The sequence below is a fragment of the Lepidochelys olivacea genome, assembly GCF_965140295.1.
Source record: "Lepidochelys olivacea isolate rLepOli2 genome assembly, chromosome: 5".
NCBI classification, from domain to species: Eukaryota; Metazoa; Chordata; order Testudines; family Cheloniidae; genus Lepidochelys; species Lepidochelys olivacea.
Genome location: NC_140415.1, coordinates 8,095,001 through 8,119,540, shown reverse-complemented (window position 1 = coordinate 8,119,540; position 24,540 = coordinate 8,095,001).

The following is a 24,540-nucleotide window of genomic DNA, read 5'->3' as shown; positions in this document are numbered from 1 at the left end:
GGAAAGTGTCAATGCTAACCGCATGCGATTCAAGATAAAGCAGAAAATGAAAATGCTTGAAGGCTGCAGTGTATCAAAACTTCATTTCTTAGAATTCAGAATGACAACTCACAATCCAGAAACAGAGAGAGAAAATGGCTGCTCCCTAAGGCAGCAAGGGACAACTCACTCAACTGTGCTTTACATGGGCTCTTTCAGACTGGCTCTGATGGCATGCTTTGCTAAAGGGACCACTGTCCTGCAAGCAGGACCAGGAAACCCTCATGCTCTTAAAATGATAGCTTGCAATTTCAACACTATCCTCAGTACACCAAAACAAGACCTATCCCTCCGTTTACATATTAAAAGGTGGAGACTGGGGAACACTTAAGCAGATCTGTCGCTTTGATCCACTACCACAGACCTGGAGTCGCTGCAGGTGGGGGAGTCAGTTCTTATGTAAGGCAGAGATTTCTGGGAATAGGGCTATTTTTCCTGGATATTGCATATACTGCACCTTAGCAATACTGTCAGCAAAGCTGTGTCTCCTGCCATGCTGCCCGTACAGCCTTTCTACAAGCCACTCATCCAAATCCACACCGCATACCCATGGGACTCAGAGCAGTGGTAACATAGGAGGTAAATCCTATCGTAGCAATGTTGCGAAAGGGAGGGCACATGCCTATGAAGGTGGTTACCCCACAAACTCCTCTCCCCTCCACTTGAGAATTCTGCATTGAGCTCATTGGGTTAGACTCCACCCCAAGTCCCATCAGGGGAGCTGGTTTGGGGCCAGGTAGCAGCTGGCTGAGTTTCTCTTAGGCATACATAGTGCAGGGTGTTCCCTATTCTGTGGCCATCCAGTGAGCAAAGCAGATGACACAGCCATTGTTCTGCTCATACCACCCCCTACCAGGCATCTCCTAAGGAGAGCCCAAATGGACAAGCAGGGACAGTGTCCCCCATCAAGATTCTGGCTAGCCTCTGTGCAGGGTGTGATACAGCATGGCCAGAGGGCAGCATGAGAGTATTAGAAGGGAGCCTTATTCCCTGTAGGATGAAGAAAGTTTGCTGTAAATTAATTAAAGCATCTGAAGCCAGTCACATGATAAACCCCCCCGCTTCAATCAGACAGGAGGAGTTGAAGCAGCGTGGATTGGTGTTGGAGCAGAGAGCAGTTTGGAGGAGTTGAAGCAGAGCGGATTGGTGTTGGAGCAGAGAGCAGTTTGGAGGAGTTGAAGCAGAGCGGATTGGTGTTGGAGCAGAGAGCAGTTTGGAGGGGTTGAAGCAGAGTGGATTGGTGTTGGAGCAGAGAGCAGTTTGGAGGGGTTGAAGCAGAGTGGATTGGTGTTGGAGCAGAGAGCAGTTTGGAGGGGTTGAAGCAGAGTGGATTGGTGTTGGAGCAGAGAGCAGTTTGGAGGGGTTGAAGCAGAGCAGATTGGTGTTGGAGCAGAGAGCAGTTTGGAGGGGAGCAGAGGAGAGTTTGGAGAAGTGCTGCGGTGAGCTAAGAAGACCAAGACCCTAGGTAAAGGGACATCTGGTTTGTGCAGAGGGAGGGTAGAAAGTCCCACAAGCTGAAGGGCAAGAGAGGGAAGTAGCCCAGGGGAAGGAACTGCTAGTTCTAGTGGTTTACTGCTATCCCTAGGGCCCCTTAGGATAACCCAAACCCTCTCCACTCCCCTCCTCTAGGACACAAGTGGGGCAGTTAATACCCCAGTTCAGGGGCAAGAAACGGTGCCCTGAACCCCCACCCAAGAAGAGAAAGTGCGAGACCCATCATAGTAGTGCCAGCAATTTGCCACAAGAGGTACAAAAGGAAGGGCGCACCACATGCCACAAGAATGTTTAGAATCTCACCTCTTCTAGGGCCTGATCTAAAGCAGACAAAAGTCAATAGGAGAAGCAGCATGGAGGATAACACTGTGTAGAGGCCTTCCCTCTCCATGCCACCCCTGCAATCAATGGGTTTCGCGTTATTTGTCTTCCCCCTCCTTCTGTGCAGCAATGCGGAAATCCTGCCTCTACAATTTGGGGAAATATGCTAAAATACCTTCAGCTCCTCCAACGCACTGTGCTGGATGCTTTTGGTAATTTGCATTAATGCTATTGTAATTGCTTTATTGAATATGCTGGTAGAATTTGCTCATTTCAGGTATATCAAAGACATGGGGTTGATGACTTGACCTTGCAATTCCTTGCTGGAATGTAACTCCAGTCTGTGGAAGGGAGGCAAGGAGTTCTTCTTTCCGACGGGGTGGATAATCAGTATCCAAAATGAGTCTCTCGTAGACATTTTGCTTAACAACAAATTTAATGGAAAGGCTCCTTGTAACACAAAGGGAGATGAGCCGCACATGCTACCACTTTGATAATCCAATCATTATTTTGGTAGCCTTAAGGGATATCTGCTTACAGCAGAATTCAACATATAGTTTAATTTACTTATCTGATCTTTCCCTTCACAGGAACAGCTTCCATTTTCTGTCCTATTTCAAGTTTTCTTTCATAATGCAAATGGCACCACACTGGTTGGATGTGGTTTTTGTTTGTGCTGATGATATTGACAACTCATGATAAGAGGGTCTTTTGGGGTTTGCTACTCAATGTCGGGTCGCCTCCTCGGAGCTGTGCATGGGGATTAGCTCCTTTCATGGCGGACGCCCCCTTCCGACGGTTGCTCACACCATGTTCTTCCTCTCTCTCCAGATCTCCTGGAGCTCTCTCTTCATGACTCAGCCCTCCAGCCAGGTCCCTGTACAATCTTCCCCTTCTGGGGTATCAAAGTCTCACTGGATCAGCTGTCTGCATGCTGTTCTAGACAGTCTTCTGATTCAAGGCCAGGACTTGTGCCACTTTCCCAGCGGCTGGTAGGGAAACCCAGGCTCACCCACAACTCCAGGTTCCAATCTAGGGTCCCCATGTCCATCAACTGCTGTCTGTTTGCTCTCAGACACTGTCGCTATTTCCCTGGACTCCTTCCCACTTCCCTTTTCTATCTTTTACTCTGCCCGTGGTTTAGCAATCCAAACTCCTTCCTCCCACAGATTAACTGTTGACTACTTCCCCACTCTGACTTCTTGCCAGACTTAGTAGGCCCAAACAAACTTCCCTCCTCAAAGGAAGTGATTGCAAACTTCTTTCTCCATAGCCCCATTCTGTTTTCAGCTCCATTTCTTTATACAAGCCAAACCTGCTGCTCTCCAGCTGAACTTCATTTTCCGGTAAGATTTATTGTTCCCTGGCTCTCCTCCAGGTGCAGCATACAAGGTTAATTGACTGAATTTAAACTGTTCTGCTTTGTATGGGGTGGACACCCCACCATAGAGGGATTTATTTTCTCCCCAACTCAGCCTGTATATCAAAGAGATGCTTCCAAACCCCAGATCTTAATTCTGAGCTGGCATGGTTATTGGTGGTATGTTGGTGTTTTAAATAATAGATCCTTATCCCTTGTATCTTCCATTGTTGTTCTATTAGGCTTAATCATACTACCCAGCTGTTATGCAGTTCTTTTCATTGGTAGCTCGCTAAGTGCTCTCCATTTTACAGGTGGGGAAACTGAGGCACAGAGCCGGGAAGTGACTCACCCTAGGTCACCCATCAGGCAAGCAGCAGAGCTGGGAATTAGAACGCAGTCTTCTAGTCTCATGGTTATTCACTAGGCCACAGTGCCTGTCTCTGGGTTCTATTCCCAGCTCCGCTGCTGGCCTGATGGGTGACCTGGGGTGAGTCACTTCCCTGCTCCGTGACTCAGTTTCCCCACTTGTAAAATGGAGAGCACTTTGTGAGCTACCGATGAAAAGAACTGCATAATAGCTGGATAGTATGATTAAGCCTAACAGATCCTCATCCCTTGCATCTTCCATTGCTCTATTATTTATTACCTAGATATTAACACAGCTCCATCACCATCATATCTGCCAAATGTTTACAAATAGAAAGAACTATAACAATGCATCTTACTCTTTCTCCCATCCCAGTTATAGAAGGAATAGTCTGATTAATTCATAGTCATTCAGTTTTTATTAGCAATTGTGTGTGTGTGTGCATGTAAAAATGATTGAGTTAAAGCTAAATGAAAAAAGATCAATTTTGCGTTTCAGTCATTAAGGCTGTATTCCTGCAAACATAAATGTGCATGACTTTACTCGCATGAGTGAGGTCCCATGTGCACATTTGCAGGATCAAATCTTAACGACCTACGTTGCACTTCAAAAGGAGATGCTAGGATCTGAAAATCTAGCCCATACTATCCCAGGCTACAACATCTTTCATGGCTATGAGATGGTTCTTAAATTTCTTATTGTGCTCTGCAAGCTCATTTTAGCAGTGAGGCACACATGTCTGTAAGTCACTCGTGGATCAAATGCCTCTCTAAACCTTTCTCCTGCTGTTTTGTGAGAGTTGACTCTCCTGTGGTGACCACGAGGAGTGTCATTCAGATTATGGGCACTGGCAAGAGGAATGTTTTCTGTGCTTCAGTAGACACTGAGAGGTGACTGGAAAAATTTTAATGCACAAGTGTTCCAGTGGCAAACAGAAAACTTTGATGCTGGAAAATTCACCGATTCCTCCTTATTTTCCAAGCAGCTCTAAATACAGTAGAGTAATGCAAGCAAAAAATACTCCCGGCCTTATTCTAAATTAATTCTAATAAAAAGAGGTTGTAATATCACTTTTAGTTCATCCTACTCAGTGGTTTTAAAGTGCAATTTTTTTTTCTATGCCTACAAACAGTAATGAGCAAAACTTCAATTCCAAAATGCAAGCAGTCTTTGGATTAGCATCTAAATCCATATCTAACTCAATATTTCTTTGAGGATACTCCCTATCCACCCCACAATGCTGTCTGCAGACATCTATCTTCTTTCCACCCCTGCAGCTCTGTTTCCTCCAATCTTTAGCTCATGGGGTTCCTTTTGGGTATAAGATGTGTTACATTCTTTCTCCAAGAACAGGTCGTCAGGTGATATGTTCCTTGCTTAACATGCACAGCGTGGGTGTTATTCTATATAGCAGCACCATTGTCATTGGCAAGGATCAAATCGGTGACCTTCAGCACCAAAACCACAATCCCTTAACATCTGAACTAAAGGGAAAAGCTCCTTTAGCTAACAGTCAGTCGCAGGCTCTTATCTAGCCACTAGAAGGAGACATGACAGTAAACTCATTTCTTACATACTCCCCCACCCGCATTAGACAAGCTTGCCCTGAGTATCCCATGCTATGTAGGATTTTTGAGGTTAGAGAGTCATCTAGTCACTTAGTGCATTCTGAGTCTGAATTGTTTTGTCCAAGTCTAAGTTAAACTCCTTTGCACAGGGGTGGTGTTTGGCACAGTGCCAAGCACAGTGACATGATCAATATGTTAATGAATGGGGATGTTTATGTAACTCATTGTTGCTATGTACACATGATTATCAGCATCAGGATGGAACCCAGGCACTTCAGGATCAGTAAAAGCACAAGCCACTACCACTTGAAATAAAGGAGAGCTCCTTTAATTATGGGTAAGTAGCAGGTTCTTAAAGTCACTGGAGCATAGTCACTAGGACATATATTCACACGAACTACACTGATGTGCAGCATTCACACCCTTCACACTTGTGCAGAAGTCAAGTCCTTCCTTAGCTGCGGCTTATCCAACTTATTGATATACAGTCACACAGGCCCTCAATCCAGTTTACGATACTGAATGAGCAATTAATTGCATCTGCAATTGTAAGGATTTGGAAAACTATCTACCAACCTCTTCGCTTTCTGAACAGGTGCAACTGCGACTGCAATTAATTCTGCCTACAATTTTGTCGCCACAATCCTGCATGCAGTTTCTGAAATTAGGCCAAGCTACTATTGTAATATATACTGATTACATAATTGCCTTTTAAATGGTTGTGTCTATCTTATATGTCTATATTTACTGTAGATTGCACACACATGCCCTCAAATGCAATTTTGTTTTGTTGCATTATGGAAATATGTGAAAGATGTTTGATATTAGGGCTAACGTTACTGCTTCTTTAGACACTAAGGTAAGCATCATGTAGTTGCTCAATAAGCAACCTTTAAAAAATCTTTTAGTAAATAGCTCCTCTCCTTTGAACTAGTTTTTGAAGAACAATCTTCCTGAAAACGATGCCTAATTTAAAGAAAACTTAGGTATTGCTCACCCCACTGACAGAGCAAGTGGCTCTTTTTTTGGCCAAATCATAGAAATGAGGTTCCCTAAGTACATTACACCTTTAAAAGCTGACATTATTGCAGAAAAGTGTATATAGCACCTTGTCAGCATGGAATAACCAGACATGGCTAAATTGTCATTTCTGACAGGTCAGTGTAATGAGCAAGAGAATGCTGAGATGGTCAAAAAGGTTTTGGTTTTTTTTCCCCCTCCTTTTCTTTTTACCCGAATCAGCAGGGTAGAGCTGCTTAGGGTGGTAACAGCCCTATATATGTGACTCATTTAAAATACCACATTCTCAAAACCTTGTCACCCACACTATCACAGCCCACCACATTTATGGAAGGGATGCTTTGGGGTGTATGTGCGTGTCTCTAAAATTAGCTTCCTGCCCCCCCGTTTTACATTTCTCATGCAGGAAGGGTAAGGAATCTGATACTCTGAAGCATTGGATATTAGAAATAGATAGTAAAAGTACATGCACTCTCTCTTTCAACATACCAAGCAGGGAGGAAAGCTAGAAGGACTGGATATTTGTTTCATGTTTTATCGTTCCTCCCAACCCAGCTGCCAGCAGTTCAAGAAACAGATCTTTAGCTGTGGGAGGCACAAAGAGGGATAAAGACAGAAAGACAAAAAAGGGAAAGAGAAAGAGATGGAAAGGGAATCACACACAAACACATGGAAAAGAGAAGGGAAGGGGAGGAAAGAGGCAGGTGACCCAGGACATACAGAATGTGGATAATCGGATGGTTTGTGAAATTTCTTGGACACCATGAGAGATTCAAAGTTATTTGCCAAATTAGGGGCCAGACTACGAATGCTTTGACACACCTTGTTACTCTTGCAAGGAGTCCCATTGACTTCAGTGGGACTAATGCGTTCCAAGGTGAGTAAGGGGCTCACAATCCAGCCCAAGGTAATTTAGGCCCTAATTCTGCAAGCTAACCTGGCCCCCTTGCAGACAATGCAGGGATTCTCCCTTCCCTTCCCTTCCCCCACCAAGGCCCGTGACTGTAGGACCCTAGACTGATTACACTGGCCCCTTGCGTTCTGATCTGAGTAAAGTGCAGCATATGTTCTGTCTTCGGAACAAAACAGGGAACAAACCTGTGGCTCAGGGAACCCATGGAGAAGATGTCCTGCATTCCCCTGGGGGAGAGAGCAGTGCCAGCCATTTTCCTCCACAGCTTACTCCCCACCCCCACCCCCAGCTCAGGGAGGCAGAGCCAAAACACTGTCCATGACCTGCTCATGTGTGAGCAAGATGGAGTAGCCGTCTTGGGGATGCTCTCCTTTCCCCCTGTAGTAACTGTTGTAAGACTAGGCAGCACAGCGAGTTAATTTATACTACCATAGTGTCCTGTATAAGGACATAAGCCAGCTCTCTCTTGGGCCTTAAGCCAAGTGCATCAGTTGTTTTGCTGCATTCCTTTTTAAGTGCATGTCAGTCACTGGCTCCATTATTGAGCCAAAAACCCTCCACCTTCAGAGCTGGCAAAATATTAGGCATGGTGCCCTGTATGGTGACTCCTGGAGGGCTCAGACTCACTTCAACAACAGAAAACAGGGTATTTCCCCCCACCACGGTCCAAAAAAAAAAACCCACGTAATGTTCGTGACTAATTAAATTCTCACTCTAGTCATGATTAATGTAACAAATAATTACACCTTAGATCTAATATAGATACAACTAATTGTTCTGCCCACAGTGCATCGTGACTAACAGTTAAACAGAGCTTTTAAAGCAACAGAGGGAAGATCTTAGGCTAACCTTTCGCCTTGTTGTGCTTTCGCTGCGGAAGGAATATACATGCCTGTGGCTTTTGTATTCCCTTTCACATCACTGGCAGTGACAGATTCTTCTCTTATTAGATGTTAGACAAGCTGATTCCTTTTAACTTCATGATGTCCCACTTTGCGAGACTGTAGGGCAAATAAAAAATAGAGACAGAAAGGAGGTGACGCTCTTTTCTTTTCTGTTCCCTGGAGAGATCCCAGCCTGGGAAGAGCTCTCTAGATCGTTGCAGCCGTACAGCTGGTTTGAAGGTTTCGAGTTGACTCCACCCTGGCAGTCAGCGATGAGTCTTTCCAAAATGTTTCTCTGTGCTGCTTTTAATTGGAGACAACAACAGTAGGAAAACATACCTTCTGGCCCCTTCAAAGTTTAAGTGAATGGTTACCGAAGGGAACACTCGACTTTTTGTAAACAACCAGCAACACATTTGAGTGCCTAGTAATGCATAGATTCTGATCTGGCTTTCCTGGATCTAGAGGTCAGAAGACTGAATTTAGAGCAAACAGCAGAGACTCACTTAGTCACAGAATACATAAAGACAGGAAGAACGATACAGAGAGGAAGTATGGGGTGAAATACTGATCCCATTATGGTAAAGCTCCTATGAACTTGAATGGTGCCAGGATTTCATCCACAGTCTTGTATTTAAGCACTTGACTGGGACTCAACAGATATGGGTTCAAATCCTAACTCTGCCACAGGTTTCCAACAGGAACTTGGGTGAGTTGCTTAATCCCATCTGTAAGAGGTAATAATGCTTCTGTCTTCCAAACTTTGTCTGTTTTGTCTATGTAGATTATAAGCTCTTGTGGCAGAGACTGTCTTTTTTTGATGTGTATGTACAGTGCTTAGCACAATATGGCTATGATCACCATTAGGTACTGAGACACAAATAATAATGCATACTGCATGAGTAGCAGCAATGAAAGTGTTCCCTCAATGTATTTCAGTCTAACCATGAAATGACCTCGTCTGGGAGTGAAATGGTAGTTCAGCCCTCTACCCCATCTGGTCCTGACGTTCAAAGTTGTTTGCGTGAGTATTTGTAGTAGCCACATTTCACATGGACTGTTCATTGGCTTTGGTGCCAGAAGTGGTTGAACACTCATCCGGTCACGGATGCCACAGCACCATGTGACATGTCTGACCAATCACAATTTACCAAATCATCTCAGGTAGCCAATACTCACAGAGAAACTTGACAATGGTAAGCTCCTGGTGTACCAGCCTATCAAGTTGACCAATATTGTTATATTGTTTCCTTGTACTCTCCCCTCTGTCAGTGTGCATCTGTTACTTTCGTTTTATACTTAGTTTGTAAGCTCTTTGGGGCAGGAACCATCCTTTTGTTTTGTGTTTGTAAAGCACCTAGCAGTCTCTATTTGATCGTGTACCTGATACATTACAGTTAGGCTATTCCAGGACACTCACAAGCAGATCCAGAGTAATATTCCCGGTAGACATTTAGTGCAAGGAAGGATTGCTACTTGAAGGTTAGGCATGGGACTTTGGTTCTGGGTTTTATGAAAATGATGAACATTCACCAAGGATTAAGATGAACTCATCAACCTATCTCACTTTTTCTTCAAATTAAAAAGTGTGTGGCAGCTTCCTCTCTGCTAGATTTATCTGTTCACTGTGGAATGTGTTTTTTTTCCTGATGCTCTGCCAATGTGTCTCAATGCATTTGCGACTTCAGATTTCCCCCTTCCCCCCCTTTTTTTTTTTTTTGGTAAAGAAAAATCTATATACTGAACAACATGTTCTATTATATAAGAGGCTTAAAATAAATTCTTTGAAATGTTGATGTTTCCCAGGGATTCTATAATACAATTGAATTGATCGAGTCAGTGAAAAAGGGATGACATTGCCACTTAAAGCTGCAGCATTTGTAAGCCTGCTTCATGGAAGAGCTTGACATTCTGAAACAATTCCTCTTCCCCAGTCCTCATGGCCACTCTGCCCTGTACTCTTTCTTGGCAAATATTACAGCACTTGGTCTAGATCCTCAGCTGGTGTAAATCAGTCTAGCTCGAAGGGTCAATGGAGCTATGCCAATTTATAATGAGGATCTGGTCCCATTGACTATACTCCTCTAAAGGCTTAGCTCAATGGAAAATTGTCAAACCCATGTAGTATGAAATACCTCAAACTACACTAAGCTGGTTTTCATAAGTAATGCCATTTGTCTAATATCTGCATCACAGGGGCCTAATTACGCAATTCCCATTGTACCTAGAACTTCCACTCAATCCAAGGGGAGTTTTGAATGCAGATTTCATGCAGGTTTTTATCCCAAATGATTAACTTGCAATATATTGATGAAATCTGCTGCCGAAGAAATGTTTTGGAGCACAAACCCATGACCATTTAGCCTTGTCTTCAGAATTTCCCCAAATATCCCTTGATGATGGGAAGCATCAATTCTTTTTGTACAGACAGAAGAGCTTCCAGGAAATATGAAAATGGGCATGAATTTGTAGACAGCTATAAGATATGGAAGATAAACTTGACTCCACAAATTGGAATGTGACTGACAGTTCCTCTGCTCACTTACACTGCAGCAAGTCAGTGCTTAAAACACATCTTCAGGACAGGAACTGGCATCAGTTGCCTGTAGGTCTCAAACATATCATCATGAAACAGCTTTGTCAGGATCCCTGGCTGTAACACGCTGTCAGCAGGTGACACTCTCTGTCAGCATTAGACATACATAGCTTCTTCTCCTTCCTGTTTTTGTCCTTGAGCAAGCTTTGACCTTGATAAAAGAAAAAAACCTGTTCTCCATTTGTCTAAATTCCCCTAGTCATTAGCAGAAAATTTAGTGATCCATTAACCTCAAAATGAAGATAGGATCAACTCACAAAGATTGGATCCAGACCCAGAATTCAGGCATGTTCATATCCATGGTTTTGCCGACCTACCTTATACCCATAGGATATGATCAATTGAAAAATCCCCATTTGTTTCAGGAAGCGTTGGATCAAGACTATATGGACCAGCCATGAAGTCTGGATCCAGATCCATTTGCCATCTTTCCCAATTCTGAGGGATGTGCAGATCTTGGAAGCTTGGAATGTGCCCATTTCAAATGGTTAAGAGGTTGGATTCTGGTTAGACTGAGAGTTCAGGGGCCAAATTACTGTGAAATTTAGGCTGTGAAAGCAGCAAGTACCGTAAATATCATAACGTCTTCCTCCAAAAATGGCCAAATAATATTTTCAAAATCTGTGCCCAGTTTACACTGTTAGAACAGCGTAAAGGGACCTTAGAGTGAGTGAAACTGCATCCCTGTCAAGTCAGTGGTATTACTCAGAGAACATAAAGTTAAGCATATGCAGAAGTCTTTGCAGGGCTGGATTCCAAAGCAATTAAAATACCAATACATGAGATTTCCATTCATGACTCCATTACAGTTCTGGTTGGGCAACTTTCAATGACTGAAACCCACGACTCGTATCAGATTTCCTCTAATGTTAGAATTTCCTGGTGGGGTACCTGTAACATTCATTGCATTTTGTAAGGAAAGAAGGGATATTCACATCTCAATGGGTTCTCTTTTTTTCAGGCAGACCCAGTTATCCTTTGGAGTTTTCTCTGTAGCTGCTGGTTTCCATTTAAGTGGCCTGGAATCTAAACTTCTCTATTTATCCACAGCACAGACAGTGGCAACAGGGTAAGCTCATGTACACTGCTTCCAGTGAATGTACCTTAGTCCTGTTCCGGAAAGACCATCTCCTGGTGAGAGATTGGATAGTTCAGTCTCCAGGGCTTATTTAATCCGTATCGCCTCTGCTGAGTGTAGTGTGAATCAGTGCCAGCTGTGACAATATCATTTGTGTATGGAGTGAGACTGGAGTGAGACTAGCATGGCACACAGGCCACTGAATAGACAGAAGATAAGGCCTTTTGAGCAGTGTGGTGTGATGAGTCATCCCTGAGTTAACTCTGAGCCTCAGGGTGATTAAACCTGATGAGTCATCCCTGAGCCTGAGAGGGAGATAACTTATTCAAGGCAGGTTTTGTGATAGTCCCCACGCCGTTCAGCCAGTGTTCAGCCAATCCACAGATGAGGACCCACCCAGGGGACCCTCAGGCAGGTATACAGTCTCTCCAGTCTACTCAATATCACTACCTGGCTGGGAGCACTCCCGTTGCCCAGTAGTTCTGACAGAATGCTTCCGCTCCAGCTAGGCCTTGCTCTTGCTCTAGCCCATGCTTGTTTCCATGCTAGTCAGCCCCTGCTCCAGCCTGAACCTGCTCCTACCCCAGCCAGCTGGCAGGTGATTCCGGCATGGGAACACAGATTGGAGAAGAGATCAAATCCTTGCATGTCTGGTGAGAATCAAAGCCACTAGTACCCAGAATTGCTCCTTGACTCATCCAGTCTCACTTGTATTTCTCCTGAACAAATGCAAAGGGCAACTGCTTAATCTTCCTATACCAAAAAAAAAAAAAAAAATGAATGCAGTGCAGGGACTTGTTCTTTTCAGCCTCTTCTCTGGGCTGATTCTGTGCTCTGAGAGCTTGCCTTTGAATAGTTGTGAACATTGATAATCTGTGCAACCACTTGACTGAGGCTCTCATATATTTTACTTGACAAACATTCATGGAGATCAGACTAGATGATCTAATGGTCCTTTTACAGCCTTCCAATCTGTGGATTTTTTTTTTTTACCATATTTTAGCTTGTAGAGTAGTCTTCCCCTGCATGTCCCCTCCCTGCCACCCCCCCCCCACCCTCCCAAATAACTGTTGGGAGTCCCATTGCTTGAGTCATTTAAAAACAGATAGCATACAAGACTGAACTGGATGACCTAACAGAACTTTTCCATCTCTAAATTCTACTGAACTTCGGATTATTCAGAGGATAAGAGTGACTTCTACTGTCCAATGTGTTAATTAGTCCACATTTGATCTTCACTCCTAAGCTTTGTAAAACTCTTCTTTCTTCTAATCTAAATGCTCAGAGCTCACTGAGCCTGATACAAGCCCACTACCGCTAATGAGCATCTTTCCACTGATTTGAATGGGCTTTGGATCAGGCACATAATTGCCATAAATACAGGGAATCTCCTATTTCCTAGTTGTGGGTTTCAGTTATTGTAGAGTGCCCAAATAGAGTGGGAGATGAACACACAATTTCAATGATTCACAGAACCCAGATGTTAGAGATTGATAAGACCTGTTTGGTCATCTAGATCTGCATCCTTCTATTTCAGGATTGATATCTATAATTTATTTACTTGTCTATCACCTATTAATTGTAGTGATTCTATCATTTATGAGCCTAGGTTAATAACTATAACTGATCTCATCCCAAAACTGCAAAGTATTAAGCAAACCATATGATGGTGCTATGCTATGCTATTCTATTCTATATAGCTTTTCATACCATCCTTATCACCGTAATATCTGATTGTGTTCCAGAAATGCATTCATTGATGTGACTAACATCTATCACACGTGGTTCATTCTCTCTCATCCTTTCCCCAGGGGGAGAATTGTGTGTACAAGCAAGTGTTTTGTTTTGGTGGTGTGTGTGTGTGCACGTGCTCAACTGTAATCACAAGTTTTAAAGGAGTGCACCATGCAATGACTTGTATATAGTGGTTTTTACATGAGCGGGAAGTGACGTGCAACAATTTGAATAGTGAGTTCCCGATTTGATTTCAAGATTTTTTACTCAGTATTAAGCTATCAGCTTTCCTCCAAGGACATCCAAGCACTTTTCAAACAGTAATAATTACTGTTATACCCTTGTTATCAATGGAGAAACTGGGACACAGAAAGGTTAAGTAACTTGTTTAAGGTCACGCTGCCATTCTATGGCAGAGCTGAGAATGAAATCAAGGTCACTCAACTCCCAGTGAATACACTACATCCACTCAAAAATGATGTTTCCCCAAATAACTTAAGTCAAATTTAGGGCCATATGTGCAAAGAGGAGAACTATTCTACACACACACACACACACAAATCACACAACTGTATGCCCAGGTGCTAGCCAACGTGCAAATACTGAAAATCTAGCCCCATCAAGACTGATAAGAGAGAGGATATCTGCTCCAAACTTATTCTTTCCCATTTTCCTCAATATCTCTACTGGAGATAACCATAGCATTATAGACTTAACCCACAAGTAGGCTCTCTGGCTGGAGTTCTACACTAGTTCAAGTGTATTATGCTTTCTGGAAGGAAACACCACCGAGTGAGATTCTATGAGAGGTTAAGGCAGAGACCAGTATTAGAATGGAGCAAAAGTCGGTAGGACTGGCATCAAATGTAAAGGGTTGAAGGAATATCAAAGGAAGGTCGAGGCTGAGAGTCAGCTCACTGAAGTCAATGGAGACGTTCCCATTGATTTCAATGATCAGGACCTTACATTCTACCCTTGTACTCATGGTAAGTAATACCTTACAACAACCCAGCTGCTGGAATCAGGAGATAACATGACAATCTCAGCTTTAATTTTTTAAAGTTTCTAGCCCTGCTGGTTTCAGAAAAAAGCTTGAAAACGTGAAGCAAACTAAATGAACCCTAAAGGCTCAGAAACCAAAGGCAAATAAGACCCCCCCCAAACTTCATAGGTGCTTTACTAGGGGTCCAGGGGGGTACTGCAGCACGCCCAGACTTGAAGTGGTTTCCATTATACGCAGGATTTACAGTTTGGTTCAATGGCTCTGTGTTTCCACTTGTATGGAACGGCTTCCGGATGAGGAGAGATCAATAAGACTGGGACTTTTCAGCTTGGAAAAGAGACAGCTAAGGGGAGATATGATTGAGGTCCATAAAATCATGACTGGTGTAGAGAATGTAGATAAGGAAGAGTTGTTTACTACTTCTCATAAGACAAGAACTAGGGGTCACCAAATGAAATTAATAGACAGCAGGTTTAAAACAAATAAAAGGAAGTATTTCTTCACACAACTCAGTCAACTTGTGGAACTCCTTGCCAGAGGATGTTGTGAAGGCCAAGACCATAACAGTTCAAAAAAGAAACTAGATAAATTCAGGGAGGTTAGGTCCATCAATGGCTATTAGCCAGGATGGGCAGGAATGGTGTCGCTAGCCTCTGTTTGCTAGAATGAGTGACAAAGAAGGGATCACTTGATGATTACCTGTTCTGTTCATTTCCTCTGGGGCACCTGGCACTGGCCACTGTCCGAAGACAGGATACTGGGCTAGATGTACCTTTGGTCTGATCCAGTAGGGCCATTCTTATGTTCTTATGTTAACATGCGTAGTCCCACTGAAATCCAGAGAGCTGTGTGGGTATGTACTGGGCCCAGAGTAAAGAAGTAGTAGATCGGGGTGGGGGGAGTAGAGAAAGGTCCAGTCATATGGATAGGGAAGGAGAAGAATGAAGCTGGAGAAGCCAGGAGGGTCTGGTCGGGTGGGAACAAGGTCTTCCTCAGAAGCAAAGGAGAGTGTATCAGAAGGAGTGGTGTCTGTTTGCAGCAGTAGTTATTTACTGATAGCTAGGCAGGCAGATGATGATGTGGAAGTTAGATCAAGACAAGGGTGGTATTCCCTTTACCGATGGCTAGGAAAAAATCCTTAGGGAATCCAGGGCAATTTCTAAACAGTGGAATTTTTTCACTCAATCAAAATGTTTAAGATCTGTGCTTTATTGAGTGAATACATATAGAAAGGGGTAAGATTGTCACCAGATGTAAATCACTGTAGCTCCATTGAAGTCAATGAAACTACCCTGATTTTGACAAACTGAGGATCTGGCCCCTCTAAGTTTGATGCTGCTCTGGCAATAATAACCATGATCTTTGTCGAGGGAACACAGTACAGAATGCAACCAGCCTTTGATCAACAACGAACACATTTTGCAGTATCGTTTGATCAATTCTATTATTGCTTTTTAAATGGAAATGGAGAACCTATGTACTTATTACACCAGGTTCAAACAAAGCTGTATAGGAACTGTATAAAGGAAGCCACACAGGTTATGTCATGCTCAGCTTTCTCTTGTTACAAAGGCTCTCAGGCACAAAGCACTGATTCTTATTAGGAATATACACAAGTGTGGAAGGGAAACAACCCCCCCCGCCACACTCTACCATCACCACCAAATCCTCAGTGTATTTTATTCATCCAGAAAAACACTCGCTGAGAACAGGGCAGATTGTCATGAGCTACAGAGTCTGCTGATTTATGAGGAGGGATAAAAAGTCCATTTGTTTCTGCAAAACCTGGTTAAAGAAATTAGAAGAGCCTCTAGAAAATTTTAACTTGCCTGTCCAGCATCTACACAAGAAATAAACCACACTCTTCCCTGACCTTGACAGCATTATTGGTTATCTTAACAAGGATAAACCTGGGAAAAAATCTCTAATGTATTAGGTGCTAAACATGCTAAATTCAATGTCAGGACTGAATCTCTTTTTACTGTGTGCTGAAGAGACTCCTGGAACATCAGAGTGCACATGAATTTGTAGATTATTTTGGCTTTGAACAAGCCATGGCCAATGCAAGAAATTCTCCTTCTCCATTAATATTTACATTACCCTAAATGTTCTCTAGAGGTACCAAAAAAAAAAAAGACAAAGATTTCTGAGAAAAAAAATGACATCATGAAGTAATCAAAGTCTTAGAGAAAGTCATCCCCATGCCCAAAAAAGTGACTATGCTGAAGGTATCCGAAGTATTTCAAGTTGTCGCTGAAGACAAAGGAAGACTGATAGTAGGTAGACATGTGAAAAAGCCCTTGGGTGAGAAGAAAAACAAAAATGAGAAGGAGAGATTAAGAACAATGTTGGATTTCTGAAGAAACTCATCAACTAAAAAAGATGTTTGATACCCATGGGTGTAAAGATGAAGAATGCAAATTGACTGAACTTCCAAGAGAGGGAAGTAATAATTAACAATGGGAAAATGAGTAGGCTAGAAAGTGGAAGCAGTGAATAATGCCACAGCAATAACCACTAAGAATTACAGAGGATTATGGAGTGTGATGAATGACTGTGGCTTTCAAGGATGCTTGATAGAGTTAGGTGACCAACTCTCTTTGCATTTGAATGGGATGCAGGTGCCTGATTCCCTTAGGCCCTCTAGAAAATGCCAGCCTATATATTTAATCACACGCACACGCACACGCATTCAAATTAAATTAAAAGAATATTAAGGTTGCAAGGTCAAAAGTTAGGATATGCCAGATTTAAGGCTGTCCCCTTGTCCGTATGCACTATCTTAAAGTCTTTAATTACAAGGTCAAACATTTTCTCCACAGGACCCCTGCCTCATTCAGGGCCAAGGATGGATGGTTCTCTTAATGAGCAGGTATTCAGTGTTTTGTTTTATCCTCATTTTGTGGTCCCAGGCCTTATTTACTGCCCACTATTTATACTCTGCTCTGAACACAGAATTATTAATTTCCTTATGGGCTTTTCTGTGACTCTTACCACTACTGTATCTGAGCATTTCACAAACATGAATGAATTTATTTTCACAACATCCCTGTGAGATGAGGGGGCATTATTATCCCCATTTTACAGTTGGGGAAATGAGGCACAGAGCAACTAAGGTGAAAAGTATCCACTAATTTTGGGTGCCCAAGTTTGAGACACCTAAGACCTGATTTTTCAGAATACTTAGCATTATATAGCACTTAATATATTCAAAACACCCAGTCCATCAAGATGTGTATCTGAGTACATTGGCATGTAGAGTGACGAGAAAACTACCAAAGGACCAAAAAACTTTACAATGATCTAGATTTCAAATAGGTGCTCACATTACAGTATTGTCAACAAGAAACATGGAAAGATCAGGAGTCATGATTCAGGAGTCATGAGTTTGCCTTCAGATTAGGAGATTAAAAAAATAATAATCAGTTTTGGGGATCATTTTATTTTCCTTCTGTTTTTCCGCACTTAAGCTTTTATCCATAACCATGAGGGATAGAAAGATGCATGTTTTTTTTTTTGTTTTGGGATTTTTTTGTAATGAAAAGTGAGATTCTCACATAATCAAATGTCTCTGGGAGCTGAGCCTCTTAGAAGACAACCAGATATTGAGAGATACACTACCTCATATTCCTCATCCATGTGGACACTCATGATATTGCCAAGTCTGACCCTTAGCAGATCAGCAGGACCACAGAGTTCTGGGAGCTAGGATGAAAGGATCGGGGAGCAGGTCATGTTCTCATCCATTCTCCTGGTTGAGGGTAAGAACCCAGGCAGGGACATGCACATTGTGAAGATGAATCAGTGGTTGCATGGATGTTGTCAGTGAGAGGCCTTTGGCTTCCTCTACTGTGGGATCTGCTCTGGGAAGGAGGTCTCCTGAGAAGAGACAGTGTCCACCTGACCGAGAAGGGGAAGAACATTTTTGAGCACCAACTCACCAACTGAGTGAGGAGATCTTTAAACTAGTTTCAAAGGGGGCAGTTGAAAATGTCCACGGGTAAGTATAACAAAAAGTGACCTTAAGGGAGGGTTAGATGTTGAGAGGGACATGGAAATTTACAATACTGTCATAGGAAAACAAAAGAGAATCAATGAGGGAATCTGTTCAAAATTGTAAATGCCTATACACAAATGCAAGTAGTGTGGTGAATAAACAGGATGAACTGGAAGTATTAGTACATAAGCTAAATTATTACTTAATTGGTATCTTGGAGACTTGGTGGGATAAGTTTCACAACTGTAATATTGGTATAGAGGGGTAAGGGTAAAAAGGGAAGAGATGTTGCATTATACAGCAGTAATATATACAGTTGTTTTGAGGTCCAGAAGGAGATAGTCAGACCAGTTGAGAATCTCAGGGTAAAGTTAAGAGGTAAATAATAGGGGTGATGTCACTGTAGGGGTCTACTCTAGCCCACCAAATGAGGAAGAGGAGGTGGATCAGGCATTTCTAGAACAAATAGCACAAATATCCAAAACATAATAGGAGGGGACTTTAACTACCCAGACCTGTGTTGGAAAAATAATAAGGCAAAACACAAAATTTCCAAAGTGCTTAGAATGTATTGGGAACAATTTTTTGTTCCAGAAAATGGAGAAGATAATGGGAGGACAGGCATTTTAGACTTGATTCTGACCTACAGGAAGGAATTGGGAGTGAATCTGAAGGTGGAAGGCAATTTGGGTGAAAGTGGGTGAAAGGACAGATTTCATGATTCCAAGAAAAGGAAGGAGTGAGAGCAACAGATTAAGGACAATGAGCTTCTAAAAAGCAGACATTAACAAACTCACAGAACTGGTAGGTAAGATCCCATGGGAAGAGAATCTAGGGGAAAAGGTGATCAAGAGAGCTGGCAGTTTCTCAAGTCGACAATATTAAAGGCATAACTGTAAACTATCCCGACGCAAAGGAAAGATAGGAAGAATAGTAAGAGGCCAATACAGCGTCATCAGGAGCTCTTTAATGACCTGAAAATCTAAAAGGAATTCTACAAAAAGTGAAAAATATGTACAAACTGCTAAGGAGGAGTACAAAAGACAAAAACCAAGCATGTAGCAACACAACTGGAAAGGCTAAGGCACAAAATGAGTTACACCTAACAAGGGACACAAAAGCCAATAAGAAGAGGTTCCTTAAAATACATGAGGAACAAGAAAGAGATGAAGGAAAGTGTAGGTCCTCGATTGAATGGGGAAGGAGAGTTAATAATTGATGACATCAAGAAAGGTGAGGTGTTTAATGCCTCCTTTGCGTCAGTTGTTAGTGGGCTATAAATTGGTGTGATAAGCCATAAATCCAGTGTCTCTATTCTATCCATGATTTTTAGTGTCTAGCAAAGTTATGAATTTAAGCTCCCGGGCTCATCTGTTGAAGTTTCTGTGCAGATTTCCTTTGAGAATCAAGACTAAGAGGTCAAATATAGAGTGATTGTTTTGTGAAAAGTTTTCACCCACAAGTGTTAGGATGGTTTTGTCTTTTATCATTATTTTGTGGGAAAAGTAGATTGCATGATGGAACGGGGCACCTGCCACCTAAATAAGAGCTCCGTTTCGGCTTGAAAGCCTGTTTCTCTCACCAGCAGAAGTTGGTCCAGTACAAGATATTATCTCACCCCCGTTGTGTCTATAACGGATAGAGATCTAGAGATCTGGCATGCAGAGTGGATATGTGTAAAGCCAACAGACCCTGGTCGTCGGTGGACGGAAACGAACCTGTGCATGAGCCAAAAGCCAACTGCCTGTTAGTTAAGGCTCTAGAGCAGACCCAGGAGGTGTGTGGGTTTCATACTTCCTCAGCTGAGGAAGCACGTCACGAGCTTCGGAGACTTCCCAGCTGTAATCCCGGATGAGCCCCCACTTGTAACGCCAACAGAGCCCGGCCATCAGCGGGATTGAACCTGGGACCTCTGCAGCTTAGTGCATGAGCCTCTGCCTCATGAGTAAAAGCCAACTGGCTGTTAGCTAAGACTGTAGAGCAGACTCATTACTTGCATGCTCTCTCTCTCTCAAGTGGTCTCAGTGCCAATTGATGGGACAGGACACCGCACCCAGAAGGTGAGTGGGTTACACATGGAAGTATCTTTTGGGGACACATGACCTAACCATTGACATTTCCAAACGAGTCCATCTGTCTTCGATTTCATCCAGATTTCTGCAGTATTCATACTGTTCTTGCTTAACAAATAATGACTATTACAGTGTTTGAGGGACGGATCCTGCTAGCCCTTATGTACGTGCCTAAATTTATGCTTGTGTAAGGGGACTGTTGCCCCCTTACTAACATTCAGTGGGGGTGTTTTAGTTGCTAGCTCCCAGTACTAAAAAGGGGGAAGCGTCGATGGGGAATCAGGACCCTGAGACTGACAGCCCCCAGGAACAATGGGAAGAGGACAATGCTCCCGGGCGAGCAGGCTAATCAGGGAGTCCGGAGGCCAGGGAGGTCCCGTCCTCCGTGTGAGCTGGATTTGCCTGGGTCAGACAGAGGGGGGCTGAGCTAAGGAGAAAGCAGGGGCCCAAGCTAAGCTGGGAGCAGAGCTGTGCCAGATCCAGAGGGACCAGAAAATCAGCCCAGAGAGAGCAGACCCTGTCCTGGGAGCAGAGCTGCAGCCCCAAAGCCAGAGGCACAGCCCAGGGAGAGCAGACTTGCCCTGGGAGCAGAGCTGCAGGGAGCAGAGCCAGAGGGGCCAGAGAAGCAGCCCAGGGAGCTGGAGGCAGAGCAGCAGCCGTGCTGAGGCAGAGTGGTGGAGCTGAGGCTGGAGCAGTCCGGAGCTGGGTGCAGTGAGCAGCTGGGGAGAGCGAGGGGGACCCTGGGCAGCGGGCCCAGCACAGGGAGACACCTCAGCCAAGAGGCTCTGCAGGCCAGGCTTGGATCATATCCCCGACAGGGCGGGGGCGACACAGGGAAGAAGGGTCCTAACACTTAGAGCCTGAGAGCATGCGGCCACCACCAGAGCAAGTGTCCAACCCGCAGCATCCCTGCACCACAGCCAGGGCCTGACCAGGAGGCCTGGGGCTTACAAGGAGCAGACTGTGAACTGCCCGGACGTTCCAGAGTCACTGTTTGTGATGTTCCCTGCCACAGAGCGGGGTGATGTGTTTCCTTTCACCTTTCCCATTTCCCCTTATTCTTTTTAAAATTAATTGTTGATTAAATAACTTGCATTTGCTTTAAATTGTATGTAATGGTCAGTGGGTCAGAGAAGTGCCCATTGCCGAGAGAGTACCCCAGAGTGGGGACACCCTAGCCCCTGTCCTAGGTGACCACAGCAGGGTTGGGGGTCAAGTCCCCCAGGAATCCTGGGCCCAGCCTTATTGGGGTTATGAGGACTCTGCCAGACAGGAAAGTGGAAGGGGGGTCATCAAGGGCAGGGAGGCCACTGGGTAAAGGAATTGGGAGTGAGGACTCAGATCCTTTCGCTAGCCCACTTCAGAGGGGTAGTGCAGAAGCCAGGAAAGTTCCCCACAGTAGTGGGACTATTCCCCCGCTTACACTTGTGAGCAGACCCACTGGATTTAATGGGAGTACTCACATTAGGAAAGTTATATTTGTGCTTAAGGATTGGACTGTGACTTAGTGAAGTTAACAAATGGATTCACTGGAAAAGCTAACTTTAGTATAGATTTTGCTGTAGAACTGGGAGAAACTTTTCAGCATAATCTTTTATTTTTTTCAGTGAAAAATGAAGATTCAACAACACTGAGACATTTTGCAGAGTCCTGTCAGTTTCACCAAATTGTTCATGTTGAGAACAAGCAGAGAAAAATATTCAAAAAGTCAAAATGTGTAATTTTGAAATGTTTGTTTTCTGGTTCAAATGACTTTTGGTGTAGACATTTCCTCAGGTTAATTTTTAAAAAAATTCAAAAAATATTAAAATACAATTAAATGTTGGCGAAACCAAATGTTTCACTTGACTCAAAATTATTTTACTTCTAATTCCTCCTCCCCCCACCCAAAATGCTCTTGGTTTATTGCTCCCCACCCCCATCTTTTTTTTTTATGGCCAGAGAACTGAAAAATTAATTATTCACACAACTCTGTGTTTCTGGCCTCTAGGCCTGTGCTACGTGTGCTAGACCACGTTTCTTCTCAAACTATCTTTCTGTGTGTGTGTCTGTGTGTGTGGACAGACAAAACTGACAAATTCCTGAATCTCAGTTCTATTTTTCATCAAGTCCTCTGAATAAACTTTCTGTCTCTCTATGCTGCCTGAACACATCATTACTTGATATATTCCTTTCTCATTGCTCCATCAGAGCATGAGGGATCAGGAGGAGATGAGCAGTCACCTATGGTACAGTTTATGAAAGAATATATAGCAGCTTAAGATACTGTCTTCCAATTTGACAACACTGTGCGACTCATTTCCTGTTTTCTTGTCTTTCAATAGCACTCCTTTGGCAGATAGGAAAGCCAGTATATATTTGAATAGCAGACATCCAAGCCAAAATATTTGCACATGAAGTAATTGAATGACTGGAAGACAAAGATAATTTTCTTATTATTAATCCTGCAAAATTTAGCTCAGAATACCTGCACATCTCCCATATGCATTCAGTTTCACTGGTCTCCCCCCCTCCCCCCACATGTGGTTATTTAATCTTCTGCCAACACTGTCTACGGAGCATATTTTTCCTAGCTATGCCCACTAAGCCTTTATACTATTGATGTTTTCACAGTGAATGGTGCATGTGTGTCAAATTATAGCTATTGATCTATGTTTGTTTCTTAATGTGTAAAGTTGTTTAGATAGCATTATGGTTTGTCTGACTGTGGAAGTATAAATAAAAGGAAGAGAGGTGGGAACAGAAAACAACCAGTCACCTTCATTTCTTATATGAATTTCATTGTTGAGCAAAGACTGTTTATTTGAATTGAAAATACACTGGAATCAATGTTTCTTTATATATGGGTTATCTTCTATTTTGGGTAACAAATGGAAGTAATAAGATATAGAACTGGAGTGAACAGAAACCTCTTCTGTTTTCCACAAGAAAAATAGATCTTTTATAACTACACCGTGTCAAATTTCTTTCTGTCTTAAAAAGTTCCTATTCTATCTATCCCAATAATATTCAGCCTCTTAAATGGATGCTCTCAGGCATTTAAAATACAGGTTCTTTTTATTATTATTATTAATCTCCAATTTTGGTGACACCCTCTTAAAAGGTCTAAAAAGCAAATATCTTCCATACCATTTTAGAGACTTTTCCCCCCACAGCTATTCATTTTTCCCTGTAAGTTGTGGTTAGACTCAAATGACTGCAGGTAGGTTAGTTCAATTGCGCTAGCACTAGATTGGGAACTCTGAATATATGAGTTTTGGTCCTGAGTCCACCACTGATGTGTAAATGTTAGCAAATCTCTCCTACCGCCCTGTGCCTCAGTTTCCCATTTAATCTGTCTTTTTATTAAGACTGTAAACTGTTTGAGGAAGGACCTGTCTTCTTCTGTGTTTGTAACGCACCTCACACTACAGTAAAACCAACAGTAATAGTAAAATCAATAATATGCTTTGTTTAGTCCTTTGTCAATGCCACAGCCTCATTGCTGACAATGGGCCTTATTCTCTTTTCACACTCACATACCCTTGTTTTTACTCTAGTGCAAAACCCACTGACACCATTCTGGGCATCATGGCCCTGATCCTGGGAAGTTCAAGCCTTCTCAACATCCATTGGGTTCAGTGCTAGTTGGGAGCACTCAGCACATTCTAGGAGGGGCTACGTCTCGTTTTGTAAAACACTCTGTACGGCCACTAGAGGTAGCAGATGGCCAGACAATGTTTATTCAGTGAGCCCCACAAAAACAGTGGCTAACTTGTGCTACTATGTTTTTTGGTAACATAATGATTTAAAAAAAAAACCCAAAAAAACACCTGAGGAGCATAATCTTTCCCTCTCTGATTATAAAATTTTCAGGGTATTGCTGAAAGAAAAGGAGTACTTGTGGCACCTTAGAGACTAACCAATTTATTTAAGCATAAGCTTTCGTGAGCTACAGCTCACTTCATCAGATGCATGCTGCTGTTTGCACACAGTAGAAGCAAGACTGCAGCTTCTAAACTTGAGTATCAAACTTAACATTTCTAGTATGTTAGCTTTCATGAGCAGGATCAATCAAAACTGTTTGTAAAATAAACTCTCACTTTCTTCCC